The sequence below is a fragment of the Nelumbo lutea genome, chromosome 3 (genome assembly GCF_056320005.1).
Source record: "Nelumbo lutea isolate HS-2025 chromosome 3, American lotus-T2T, whole genome shotgun sequence".
Classification (NCBI taxonomy): domain Eukaryota; kingdom Viridiplantae; phylum Streptophyta; class Magnoliopsida; order Proteales; family Nelumbonaceae; genus Nelumbo; species Nelumbo lutea.
The window spans coordinates 55,120,439-55,133,787 of NC_142686.1; positions in this window are offsets into that span (position 1 = coordinate 55,120,439).

Sequence of the window (13,349 nt, forward strand, 5' to 3'; positions counted from 1 at the left end):
GGGTACTAGGTGGAAATGGGGAAAATTGATATCCTTATTTATGATTTGAAGATCACGTTGTATAGGTTTTATCAAGGGATGATGCTTTTTGTCTCCCTTCATAGGATTTTTTCTTCTAATTAATAATTTTCATGGTGGCACCCCTCTACCACGAGAATATTTGGGGCTAAAAAAAGAGTTGGCACATTTGACCCAAAAGGTGGAACCATTGGCTTGCCAGCAAATAATAACTCACTTTTTGGGTTAATTATAAACTTGTATTTTGTTTCTATCATTAATCGAAGCAATTCTTCCTTGTCACACTTATTTTTATTTAATATGATTAATATAACATATTTGGATATGTGCCTAAGCTTTTTCTACAATACTTTTTGTATTTTTTTTCAATTTTTTGTTTATTTTTTTTATTATTTAATTATGTTATCAAGCGTTAACACATTTGACCTGAAAGGTTGAACTGTTGACTTACCACCAAATAGGAAAACAATTTTGTTTTTGAGTTGCTTTTAAATTTTGTATTTAATTTCCATAATCAATAAAAACAAGTATTGTTTAACATTATCACAAACATTTTTCTTTACTAAGATTAATATAAAATATATGCAAACTTTTGTCTTTTTCATTTTTTGTGTTTTGATCCTTTTTTAAATTTGACATAAAGGTTTGACACAATTGACCCAAAGGGTTGAACTTTTTGTGCCTCACCAAATAGGAAACTAAAGCAATTTCATTTTTGGATCAGTTTTAAAATTTACATTTCATTCTCACCATCAATAAAAACAATTATTTTTATCACACTTATTTTATTTAATTTGATTGATATAAATTACTATAAATATGCTCAACTTATTTTTATATTTTTTCATTTATTTCTATTTTAAAAGTTTTATCATTTGATTATGGCATTGTGTGTTGATCCATTTGACTCAAATGGTTGAATTACTTACCTACCACTAGGACAAAAGAACAATTTTATTTTTTTTTATTAGTTTTAAAACACATGGGTTTTATATTATTAAAAACGTTTTGATTTATATCTAATTGATAGAATTTATTAGTGATAAAAAATAGCTTAAATATAGGAATCAATGAAGAGGAGTTATTACCTAAAATATAAAACTTAATGAGAGAATTGAATGAGGTGTAAAGTAGTCATTCAAATTACATTCTCTGTCTTAAAACAATAGTTACCAATCAAAGAAAAAAAACCCAATAAATCCCTAGCCTAAACACAAAAAAGATACCCATATTTAAGTGATAAAAAATAATATGTAAGGTTACTTTTGTGTTTTATATATGTACTTTTTGACTAATAACTAGGAGTGTATTCCATATACATTGAAGAAAAGTTATTGGAAATTAAATTACTACAGTGAATATAAGTAATATAATTAAATTTCATTGGTTTGCCCATTATATATCTTTGTTCTTGTTTTTTTTCTCAAACACTCACATATGTAGAGTTATCTATGAAATAGAAGTTGAAGGATAATTCTGTTCATCACATTGGATTTAATTTTGATGACTTTTGGCTAAACCATGATAGAGAGAATGGAGAAAAGTTGCAGAGTGCATGCTTAGTCCTACATTATGTCTATTTTTACATGCTATGAGGCTATTAGTTTGATTTGGTGACTTTATTTTCCTATTTTAGTATGTAGACAAGTCAATCACCATTAATGCATGTTTTAGATTGAATGGGATGAAGTTGGGTGGGCAAGTATCAACTATATAGTTCAGGTTGTACCTGATGCATCTATAGAGGTAACCAATGCCTTGTGTTCTATCTTGTCTTTTTTTTTTCCCTAAATAAACTAAAGAAACTACATGCTTGGAATTTGTTCATGAAGTAGGTATATGCACATTTCATTTAGTACATCTGTTTTATTACTTCTGTTGTCATCATTTATCATGACCTAGTCAACTTATATTAGGAAAATATTGAGAGACCACCATCCCATGGGATTCCTGGTTATCCAAAACCACAAATTGAGAAACGTGGTATACCATTTATTGCTAATGTTTTTTCGTTTTCATCTAGTATTTCTAATAAAATTTGTGTTGAACACTTGGATTTAGTTCAATCAAAAGGAACTTGCATCTCTTTCTGAACTTAATTTGGAAGATCTACATGTGGTTGGAGTGTTCTAGGTTCATGATAACATCATATTTTTAAATAAGTCTTGTTGTATCTATTGAAACCCACTTGCAATCGTTCAAGTTGTTGGAAGAGTTAGAATCCATTTTATGGATGAATGAACCATGTTAAATGGCTGGGTGAAATTTCAAAAATTTTATAATCCTTTTAGGAATCGAATTCTCAATGTTTTGAAAAACTACATTTTTCTGAATCGATCTTGCATTGAGCTGGACCAGATTTGAAATCAAATCAAGAGGGAGATATATACCTGATATGGATATCAAAAACATAGATCCTAAGGTGGAAGTTCATGCCTAAATCAGTCCTAAAACCAACCTCCATTGAAGATGGCATAGTGTATAGGTGAAGTTGATTCAACAACATAGTTTTCAACAAAACTACAACCAACTACTTGGATCGAACTGGAATGTCTGGGAGACAAAAGAGAAATATAGTTACCAGAAACTACAAAACTATGACGTTGTATTTGGCTGGTTTGCCCCCGCCTTTTTTATAATCTCTTATGGAGCTATCTCCTAATCTAATTAGGAGATAATCCAGATCTAAATCAGATCTAGACTCTAACTAGAGATGAACCGTATCTTCTTATAAGAATAGGTGCTCCATACCCAGATCCAAATCTAGATTCGCTCAATTGTCCTGTGCCAGCTTAATTAATCATATTTATTATGGGCCTTAGGCCCATCAGCTATAAGGCTCACGTTCCAAGGTGTTGCATGGACAACTTAGGCCTGATATGTATGGCGTGGGATCCCACAATAACTTCACATAAGTCCACATGGGTTTGGTCTAACCTCGGTAAAAAGGCTTGGCCGAATTCACTGCTATACATAATGAACCCTTAAGTACATAACTATGGGCTCAATGTGGGCCCAACATTTACACCTAAATGATCATTGAATTTAGCCATCCTATGAAGACCCAAGGATAATGGACATAAGTAAGATAAATCCCATTAGGTAATCGGTTCTATAATGGTCTCTTACACTTAACCACTCGGCACATAATGATCCCAACACTACTCGATAGGGAAAGACCTCTCCCTTAGCTGTAAGGTACAGTTTCACACTCTCTCTATTCGGATGGATCTCAGGAATTAAAACCTTTTAGAAACATTTTTCATAAAACATTAATATATATATATATATATATATATGTATGTATGTATCATAAATATATTTTTCAAAATTGGATTTTAAACACAGTTGAAATTCACTGTCGATAGTTTAGATTTCCATAAGAGAGTGTGAACCCTATCATTCACTTTGTCCGACAAAGGGGCTGATCCTATCACTATGATCACCCAATCAGGTAAATTCTTAGATTGTATCAACATACCCAGGTTTTGACCCTTGATGGATATTGTTGATTGGCATATCAAAGACAACCCAATCCAACACCTAGTGTAGTACTATAATCAAGTCTAGGGTTATGTGTAACTTTATGGTTTGGCCCATCAATTTCCAAGGTCTAGGGAATAATTGAAAAATGGTTTGAGTTTAGTGTTTCATCTAAACACACACTGCATGTGCTTTGTGTCTAACCTTAGAAATTGACACAAACTGCCTCAACTTCTTTGGAAGCACATAAGTGTTAGCCTTTACAGGATAAACTCCCCAAGTCTATCCAATGATTGAGAACATTCTTAACTAACACGAGTTTCATAAGTGCCTAGTTTAAGGGGTAAATACACAGAAACATACCAATATTAACATAAAACGCTAATGTACTTTTATTCATTTACAATAAATGTATACATCAATTTGATTGGAGTTAAGGGCATACATTATTTAACAGCTCCCATTTGCACTTAGGTCCAATTGGGTAGAAGCCTCAGTCTCATACTATCCATGTGTTTCTTAAATACTTTTTGTGTTAGTGGTTTAGTGAATATGACTGCCACATTTTCCGTTGATGCTACTTTCTAAACTTGGATGCTTCCTCTACCAACAATCTCTCGTAGAACCAGTGTTGTCACACAATAGTGGAATAGGTGTTGTGGTATGACTACAAATTCCTAGAAGATTTTTTTCATTCATACTACTTATTTGGCAGCCTCACTTACGACAATGTGCATTGCTTTGATCGTGGACTAGTTTTCTAACTCACAATATAGGATTCCAAATGTATCCAGATGTAGACTTTCATACTACTTATTTGGCATACTACTTATCTGTATACCTAACCATCTGTAGTGAACTACAATTGAAGACAAGATAATAGCCTTTGGTTCATTGTGTTAGCACCCAATTTTTGCTCGGTCCCTTCACCCTACCTCTATGTACACTCCTCTTAGACACTAAAAACTTGGAAACACAACCAAATCAACTAGAAAACTATAACTTAGTTACACATCACATTTCATGACTAAACTTCAAAGATCCACCATTCATCACACAAACATCCTTATTAACGGCCTTGATCTATGTGGTTTTCGAACTCAAACTCCTCAAAATTGAATCCAACACACCCATCACCTCAAGATCACTATGAAGCAATTAACTAGCGAATCCCACCATAATTCTATGATGATCAAGCGCAAAAACACCAGCATCCTATTTTGATGACCCTGAACGAATGCCAAGATCGACCATATTTTTCTCAAATCAGATTTATCCGCTTGAGGCCTCACCTTAATCCATGCCTACCCACCAAATTATAGCTTAAAATCCCCTCGTTTGACCCACTATCAAGCCTAGATCCTATTTTAGCAAATTTCATTAATTAAAGCATACAATCCATTATCCCAACTTTGTATAACCAATTAGACCTTACCACCATGTTCAAAAACCCAAAAAACTCCAAAATGCCAAGTTTCACGACCAAACTCTTCCATTTGACCATTGGAAAAGTAAGATTCCATTTTGAGCCCTCTCGTTGATTAAAAAACCATAAGCCGAGACCATGATCTGAACTAAATCTATTAATCCACACCTCATATCAAAGATTTGTAGCTTCCATCCGATTTAGGGTGATAAAAAATTCCTACCTACCAAATTGTAGCTCAAAATTCACTTGTTTGACCTTTCATCAAACCATGATCCTATTTTAGCAAATTTCATTGATCTGAACTTATTAGCCATAGATCTCAATCATCCTATCCCTATTGACTAATTAGACATCAACATTGTGTTCAGAAACCGAAAAAAACCCTAACACTTCTAATTTCATGATCAGATTCATCCGTTTAACCGTTAAACTAGAAAGATACCATTTTGACGTATCTGATTAAATTACCACATCATTTGTCCCAACCTGAAGCCTCAAAAGGGTAATAGATGATGTCAGACCCATTCTTGACCCATTAGTACACCTAGACCAATGAAATAGAGCCTAATAAACCCGAAAAGCCTAAAACCCCAAGATATCCCTACTTAAAACCAAGAAAACACAAAATAACATTTTAAAGTTCATCAAATTTATATTTTTTTACCACTGACAACCCTAAATACGAGACTGCCATGACATGCACGCCCCAAACTCCCATTTGATATACAAAACCCATGAAAACTACCCCCAAATCAAAGAAAATGTTCACCAAATCGCTATTGAGTCCTAGGCACTATAATTGGATGAGTTTTTGATCATTTCCCCTTATTTTTTCTCTATAGATAGAGGCCCAACTCGAGCTTGAGAGGGGGGGGGGCAGTTTCCCAACTTGTATAATATACCCATTCTACTTGAAATCTTGAAATCCTTGAAGTCAAGCTCAAGCCTTAAATTTGTTTCCCTTGTTTTCTAAACATAACACTTGAAACACTCAGCCCGGCTCCTTAACTCGTCAAGCTTAATTTGAAGTCTTTCTAGTTGTGGAAAAGTTTGTTTCAAGGTCACACATGAGATACACAACACCAGAAATGCTAATCCCAGCTCCATAACTCGTTCAAGCTTTGTTTGAAGTCTTTATAGTTGTTGGAAAGTTTGTTTCAAGGTCAGACATGAGAGGTAAGTCTCTCATTCCACCATCTCTTTGCTTTTAGTTTAGTTTCAGATTACTTAAAGATCTAAAACAATGGGAAGCTTGCATTTTGTAGAGATAGTTGATAGATTATTAGTGTGTGTGTGGTCCTAGCCCCACACTTTATTTTTTAGTGTTTATTTCATTATATTACAGTTATGGTAGTTGGGCCATATTTGTTTTCGTTAGTTTTTAAGTAGGGGTATTAGAGTAACTCTACTTCTTGTAAAGTTATAAATATAAATAAGATTTAGTGGGGCGGCTAGAACAATCTAACCACACCCTTTGTCTTCCCTCTTCTTCTTCTCTTCGAACTTAGGTTGACTCTTCTTCTCATGTGAGCCTGATCTGGTCAGCTACATGAAAACTCTTTGGAACTGGATTTTCTACAGTAGTGCTTGGTTTTTGGAGGTTGCTGGACTATTGGAGAATCCCTAAGGAATTGAAAGATTCTTGGAGATTGCCTAGTGACCAAGAAGAATCCGAGAAATCATGTACGACCAAGATTAGGGTTTTAAATGAGGTGGCAACCACTGTTCTTCTGAGAAAAGGTGCAATCTTTAGCAAGGCCGATCTTGGTTAGAAGTAGTTTTAGTCTCTCTATAAGCAACAATCGATAAACCATAGTAATCCCTACTATTTTCTCCCTTTCAAAACCCTACAATTAGTTTTTTGGGACTTAACGACTGATTTTTTTTTATTGGTGATGAACTGGGGAGTTGATTATTGATTGTGGGTGCTTTCTTGGAAAGTAATTATTGATTGAGATTGAATTTTTGATGAATGTTCCTAGCTATTAATAAATTTTGACTTGTTTTTTCTTTCAATTCCTTAGGGTTTCAACATAAAAGAAGTTCCTTTTGGGTTTTTTCTCGAAGGCTTGACCTATTAGTGCTCTACATAGAATGAAGAAGGCTAGAAATGAGTTAAAAACTCAAGGGGAAGGATTTTTAGGGACTAGTAGTATGATTGGAAACTCTTTTTAGGTAACCACTATTAGGTTTGGTGGAACTAATTACTTCGAATGGGCCCAATTAACAATGTTGCTAGAGCTTATGAGATGAAGTGTAAAGTGAATAATCTCAAGGAAGGGGAAAAGCTAGCCTCAATTACTCTGCTACTTTGAAATCCCTATGGCTTGAAATTGATCACTTGGAAACTATTGAGTGGGAAAGTCAGAGGGATGCAATAACATATAGAAAGCTGATTGAAACAAATAGAGTGTTTGAGTTCTTAGCTGGTTTGAACTCATATTTTGACATTGTAAGACAACAACTTTTTACTAGGGAGAGTGTGACATTATATCAAACCTACTTATTGGTTCACAGTGAAGAGAGTAGGAGAAAGGTTATGTAACTAATTCAGGCTATAGAATCAGCCTTAGCAGCAACAAAACCTAAAGTTGGAGGGGAGAAGGAAAGGGTAATAAAGAAGGAAGATAAATGAGACATCTTTTTGTGATCATTGTAAGAAGCCGAAACATACCAGAGACACTTGTTGGAAGTTGCATCCCCACTTAATGCCAGTGGGACTTAGAAACAAGAAGGGAAATGCTAATGTGGTAGTTATTACAGACAGTGCATCCACTTCCAACACAAGAACCACATCCTTAGATGCCTTAGCTGCTGTCTAGGCTACCTTGACACAATTAGAGAATGAAGTTTGTATTTTTGGGTCATCATCTCAGCCTTTAACTACAACTTCTACTATTCCTACTTTAGCCTTTGCTCACTTAGGTACAAGAGCTACAATATATCATACTTCAGCCCCAGGTAACACTAGATCCTTTTGAGTAATAGATTCAGGTGCTTCTGTCCATATGACTAGTTTATCTACCATGTTTACCACCTATTGTTTATCCTCTAGTAGGGACAAAGTATCTATTGTTTATAGCTCCCTTGTACCTATTTTTGGCAAGGGAGACATCAAACTGTCTGATGTCATCTCCTTGTCCTTAGTTTTTCACGTCACTAATCTTAATGCTAACTTGCTTTCAATTACTAGTATTACTAAGAATCAAAATTGTTCAGTGACCTTTTCCCTGATCATTGTGTTTTTTAGGATTTAGAAATAAGGAAGGTGATTGGAATTAATTGTGAGACGAATGGAGTTTACTTGCTTAGGCATCCACAAGGGAAGGAGAGTGAAGTTGGGAGATTGTTTGTTTCTCAGCCTTTGGGTTAGATTTTGCTTTGGCATAACCAATTAGGTCATTTGTCTTTTGGGTCTTTGAAGAGCATGTTTCCAAATTTGTCTGAGTCAATTTAAGTGTCTATTTTGAGGTGTGAAAGCTATGAACTTGCAAAACATTGTAGATCAACTTATTCTTTGCGCAATACAAGAATAAATTTTCCTTTTGAAATTGTGCATACAGATGTTTGGGGGCCATATCATATTCCTGCTATGAGGGGGGGGGGGCACAAATACTTCTTGTTATTTGTTGATGATTATACCTGTCTCTCGTGAGTTTACCTTATGCACTCTCAAGATGAGGTCCCTTCTCTGACCCAGGCTTTCCATTAGGTGTTACTAACCCAATTTGAAATAAGGATAAAACTCTCAAATTTGATAATGCCAATGAGTACTTTGCAAAACACTTGGCATCATATCCCCTAGATCATGGAATCATTCATCAAAGCACTTGTCCCCGTACACCTTAGCAGAATGGTGTTGCTGAAAGAAAAAATAGACATATCTTGGAGGTAGCCAAAAGCTTCATGCTTAACCCTAATGTTCTCATATGTTTCTGGGGGGATACAATCCGTACAACTATTTACCTTATTAACATAATTCCTTTACGGGTTCTAGACACGAAAACACCATTCAACCTTCTGAATCTAGACAAGGATTTGTTCACTATTCCCCTTAAAACTTTTGGGTGTATTTGTTTTGTTCAAATCCTTGGACCTCATTGCTCCAAATTTGATCATAAAGTTGCTAAATGTATTTTGCTTGGGTATGCACAAAATCAAAAGGGGTATTGTTGTTATGAGCATATTTCAGGGAGGCATTTTGTGTACATGGATGTCACATTTTTTGAGGATATGCCCTATTACCATAAGGCTTCTCCTTAAGGGGAGAGTAGTGAGGAAGGGATTTCAGCCCTAGAAGTTCCATTACCTATTCCAGTTACTAAGGGGGAGTGCCGTGAAGAGGGTTATCAGAAGTGCAGGGAGTTGAGAGTAGGGTGTAAACGGATCGAATTCAAATCGGATAAGACAATATCCAATGGATATTGAAAATTAATATTTGAATTCAAATCCGATTAAATATTTGAATATTCGATTCGATTCGAATTTAACTAATTAATTATTTTAGGTAATTAATAAGTATATAAATATATAAATTATTTATATAAATTAATTATTATATATAAATTATATAAAAAATTTAAAATTCTATATATTATATATAAGAATTAAATAATCAGTCGAATTTGGATATTTATCAAATTGAATCAGGTCATATCCAAATTCGAATCCGATTAGCTATTCGGTATGAATAGGATATCCAAATTCGACTGATTCGATATTCGAAATATTCAAATTTGATTCAATTATGTTGAACCTTGAATTCAAAATTGGATTTTTGAATATTGTTAACACCCCTAGTTGAGAGTGTATCATAGACAGTGGTGGAGGCAGTTCATTCCCGTCCTCAGTAGTCCAAACCGATCCCAACACCTTCTACAACTTCAGATCCAGGCACTACCCCCACTATTGAGCCCACTGTTGCAAACACTTTGCCTAACACTGTTGAGCCTCAACCTCCTCTTTTAGAAGACTGTGATCTCCTAATTGCAATTCGCATAGGGAAGTGTCGTTGTACTTCATCTACTACTCATTGTATTTCCTAATTCCTTTTTATGATTGTCTCTCAGAATCCTATAGATCTTTCCTGGAATTTATTGCTACTATTCCTATACCTAGAACAGTGCAAGAAATTCTTTTGATACCTCAGTGGAAGGAAGTGACAATAGAGATGGATGCTCTTGTTAAGAACAATAAATGGGAATTAGTTGACCAGCCTGAGAGGAAGAAACCTTTTGGATGCAGATAGGTGTTTATAGTGAAATATAATACTGATGGTTCTGTAAAGAGATATAAAGTCAGATTGGTTGCAAATGGATTCACACAAACTTATGGCATAGACTATATGAAAACCTTTGCACCAATTGCCAAGATGAACACTATCAGAGTTCTATTATCTATTGCTGCAAACTTCTCATGGCCACTATTTCAGATGGATGTCAAGAATGCATTTCTCAATGGAGATTTACAAGAGGATGTGCACGTGGAGTTACCCCTTGGTTTTTACAGCACAGAAGTAGGAAAGAAAGTTTGTCGGATGAAGAAGGTTTTATATGGGCTAAAGCAATTTCCAAGAGCTTGGTTTGATAGTTTTGACGATTGGCTTTGGAAAGGTTTGGTTACATGCAGGCTCGGTCAGATCACACTCTCTTCTTTAAGAAGACAAACTCCTCCTTAGGCTTACATCCTATCTATGTGGATGACATTGTGATGACGGAAAGTGATATTAGTGAGATTGACTCCCTTATGCAACATCTTCACAAAGAATTTGAAGTGAAGGACTTGGGGAAATTGCGCTATTTCCTAGGAATTGATGTAGCTCGATCTATGAATGGCATTTTTATCTCTTAAAGAAAGTATGGTCTTGACTTATTGGAAGAAACTAGAAAGTTAGGAGTAAAGCCTGCTGACACACCTATTGAGTTAAACCATAAAATAAGTGCAGAAGGTGGAGAACTTCTTGAGGACAGGACTATGTATCAAGGCTGTTTGAAAAACTTCTTTATCTTTGCCTAACACCACTAGATATTTGATATATTGTCTGTATTGTTAGTTACTACATGCATTCTCCTAGGACCACTCACCTTTTTGCGGTGAAAATGATACTTGTTTACTTGAAGAGATGGCTAGGGAGAGGCATACTTTTCAAGAATAGTGGTCACATGAAGATAGAGGTATATAAGATGCTGGTATAAACAGATGCTGATTGCGCTAGATGCATTGCTGATTGAAGATTTCCTCTAAGTATTGTGCATTTGTAGGGGGAAACCTTGTTTCCTGGAGAAGCAAGAAACAAAATGTTGTTGCTCGTTCTAGTGCTGAAGCTGGATAAAAGTCAATGACCAATGGTGTTGTAGAAGTGTTATGGCTGAAATCTTTGCTTGATGAGTTAGGAATTGGCTATGAGAAACTTCTGATGTTGTATTGTGATAATCAAACTACAATTAACATTACCCACAACCCAATATAGCATGACAAGGCTAAACATATTGAGGTGGACAGACATTTTATTCGAGAGCGAGTTGCATCTCAAGAACTGTGTCTTCCCTATATTGCCTCAGGTATGTAGCTAGTTGATTTCTTTACTAAAGTACTCACAAAAGTCAAGTTGGAAACATATTTACGCAAGTTGGGAATGACAAATATTTACTCCCAACTTGAGGCGGGGAGTGTAGAGATTATTGATAGACTATTAGTGTGTGTGTGTGGTCCCAACCCCATTCTTTATTTTATACTGTTTATTTCTTTATATTATAGTTATGGTAGTTGAGCCGGTTGGGCCATATTTGTTTTATTTTGTTTTTAAGAAGGGTTATTAGAGTAACTATACTTCTTGTAAAGTTATAGATATAAATAAGATTTAGTGGGGCGGCTAGAACAATTTAACCACACTTTTTCTCTTCTTTCTTCTTCTTCTCTTCGAACCTAGGTTGACTTTTCTTCTTCTTCTTTCTAAATTACGTCATAAAACTTATATTTTTTCTGATTCTTTTATTCAATTCATTCCCAACTTCCTCTAGATTGAAAAAAAAAGAGGTAGAGAGGCAAGGGTCTTAAGGAAACCAGTACTTAAGACTTGATAACATCACCTCAAATCAATTTTGGGCTTAGTTGGGAACGATTTTGCTAGATTTTAGGATCTTTGAACAATCATGTTAATTTGCGTTTTGCTAGAATTTGGGCCCAAATAACTCTCGTATTGGGTTTTTATAGTAGCTTGGAGAGAGGGGTGCCTAACACCTTTCCTCTCCCAATTCTTGGAATCCAAAATCTCTTAGTTGTGTGCCTTTTCCATGGAGAATGAAGTCACTATCAAAGACTTTAATTGATTTTTTAAATCTGAATTCCACAAGTATGATGGGTCGAGTTGTCCTAGAACTTACATCCTTCTTTATTGCACAGATATGTTTAAGCTTGGATCTGATGAAAGATTATTAACCCAACTAATTTCTAAGAGCCTAAAAGGAGCTGCTTTGGATTGGTATACTCAACTCAACCTAGACACTCAGAAGACATGGAGAAAACTGGCGAAATAATGTATCAAGAGTTTTGATTTCCATCATCACTGACATGGAATGATCTGGAGAACCTTACTCAAGGACTGGATCAATACATCTCCGAGTATTTGAAACAATGAAGGATTATGTCTATCAAACTGAAGGAACCCTTGTCAGAGGAGGATTTGATTAAGATTTTCGTCAAGTCCAAAGAACCTTTCCATTCATTAATGATAGGACAAGGTTTTCCAAGACTTTCGTCAATTGCAAATGGATGGTGCACGCATCGAATGGGGAATTAAGCATGAGAAAATCCACCTAGAATCCACAAATCCATTAGTTGAGACTAAGAGCCTACTGTAGATATTGTCGTACATTAACCTTCCTCTTTAACACAGAAACATTGAACTTTAACCGATCCCTTCAAAAGTAGAGTGAAGAGATGATTTGCTTCCCTACCTCCGTAATCTTAATTGCTTCCTCAGCTGATTGAGAGTGGATATCTAACACCTTTGTCACCTAAATCTTTTCCCAATCCCTTACCAAAGAGCTTCAAGTTGGGTGAGTATTGTGCTTATCACCAAGGACCGAGGCACTCAACAAACAATTGCGCAGTTCTCAAAGACAACATCCAAGATCTCATCAATGTCTGACAAAATCCCTTAAAGCATAACTAAAGTCTATAATCAAATTTGTAACATTTTCAAGAACTATAACTGCTCTGATTCCTCACAAGGGGTACATAGTTAGCTTGGGCAGTAGCACTTGGGTGCAACTCGGGTAATCAAATAAAAATAAACACCTTTTAATATAATTACCTAAAACCCTAGGTTTTCCATCTAGACACCCTCTAGGTACCAACCCAGATAGCCTAGGCATTGCTTGAATCATCTTTTCATTCAATCCATACATGCTCACTTTCC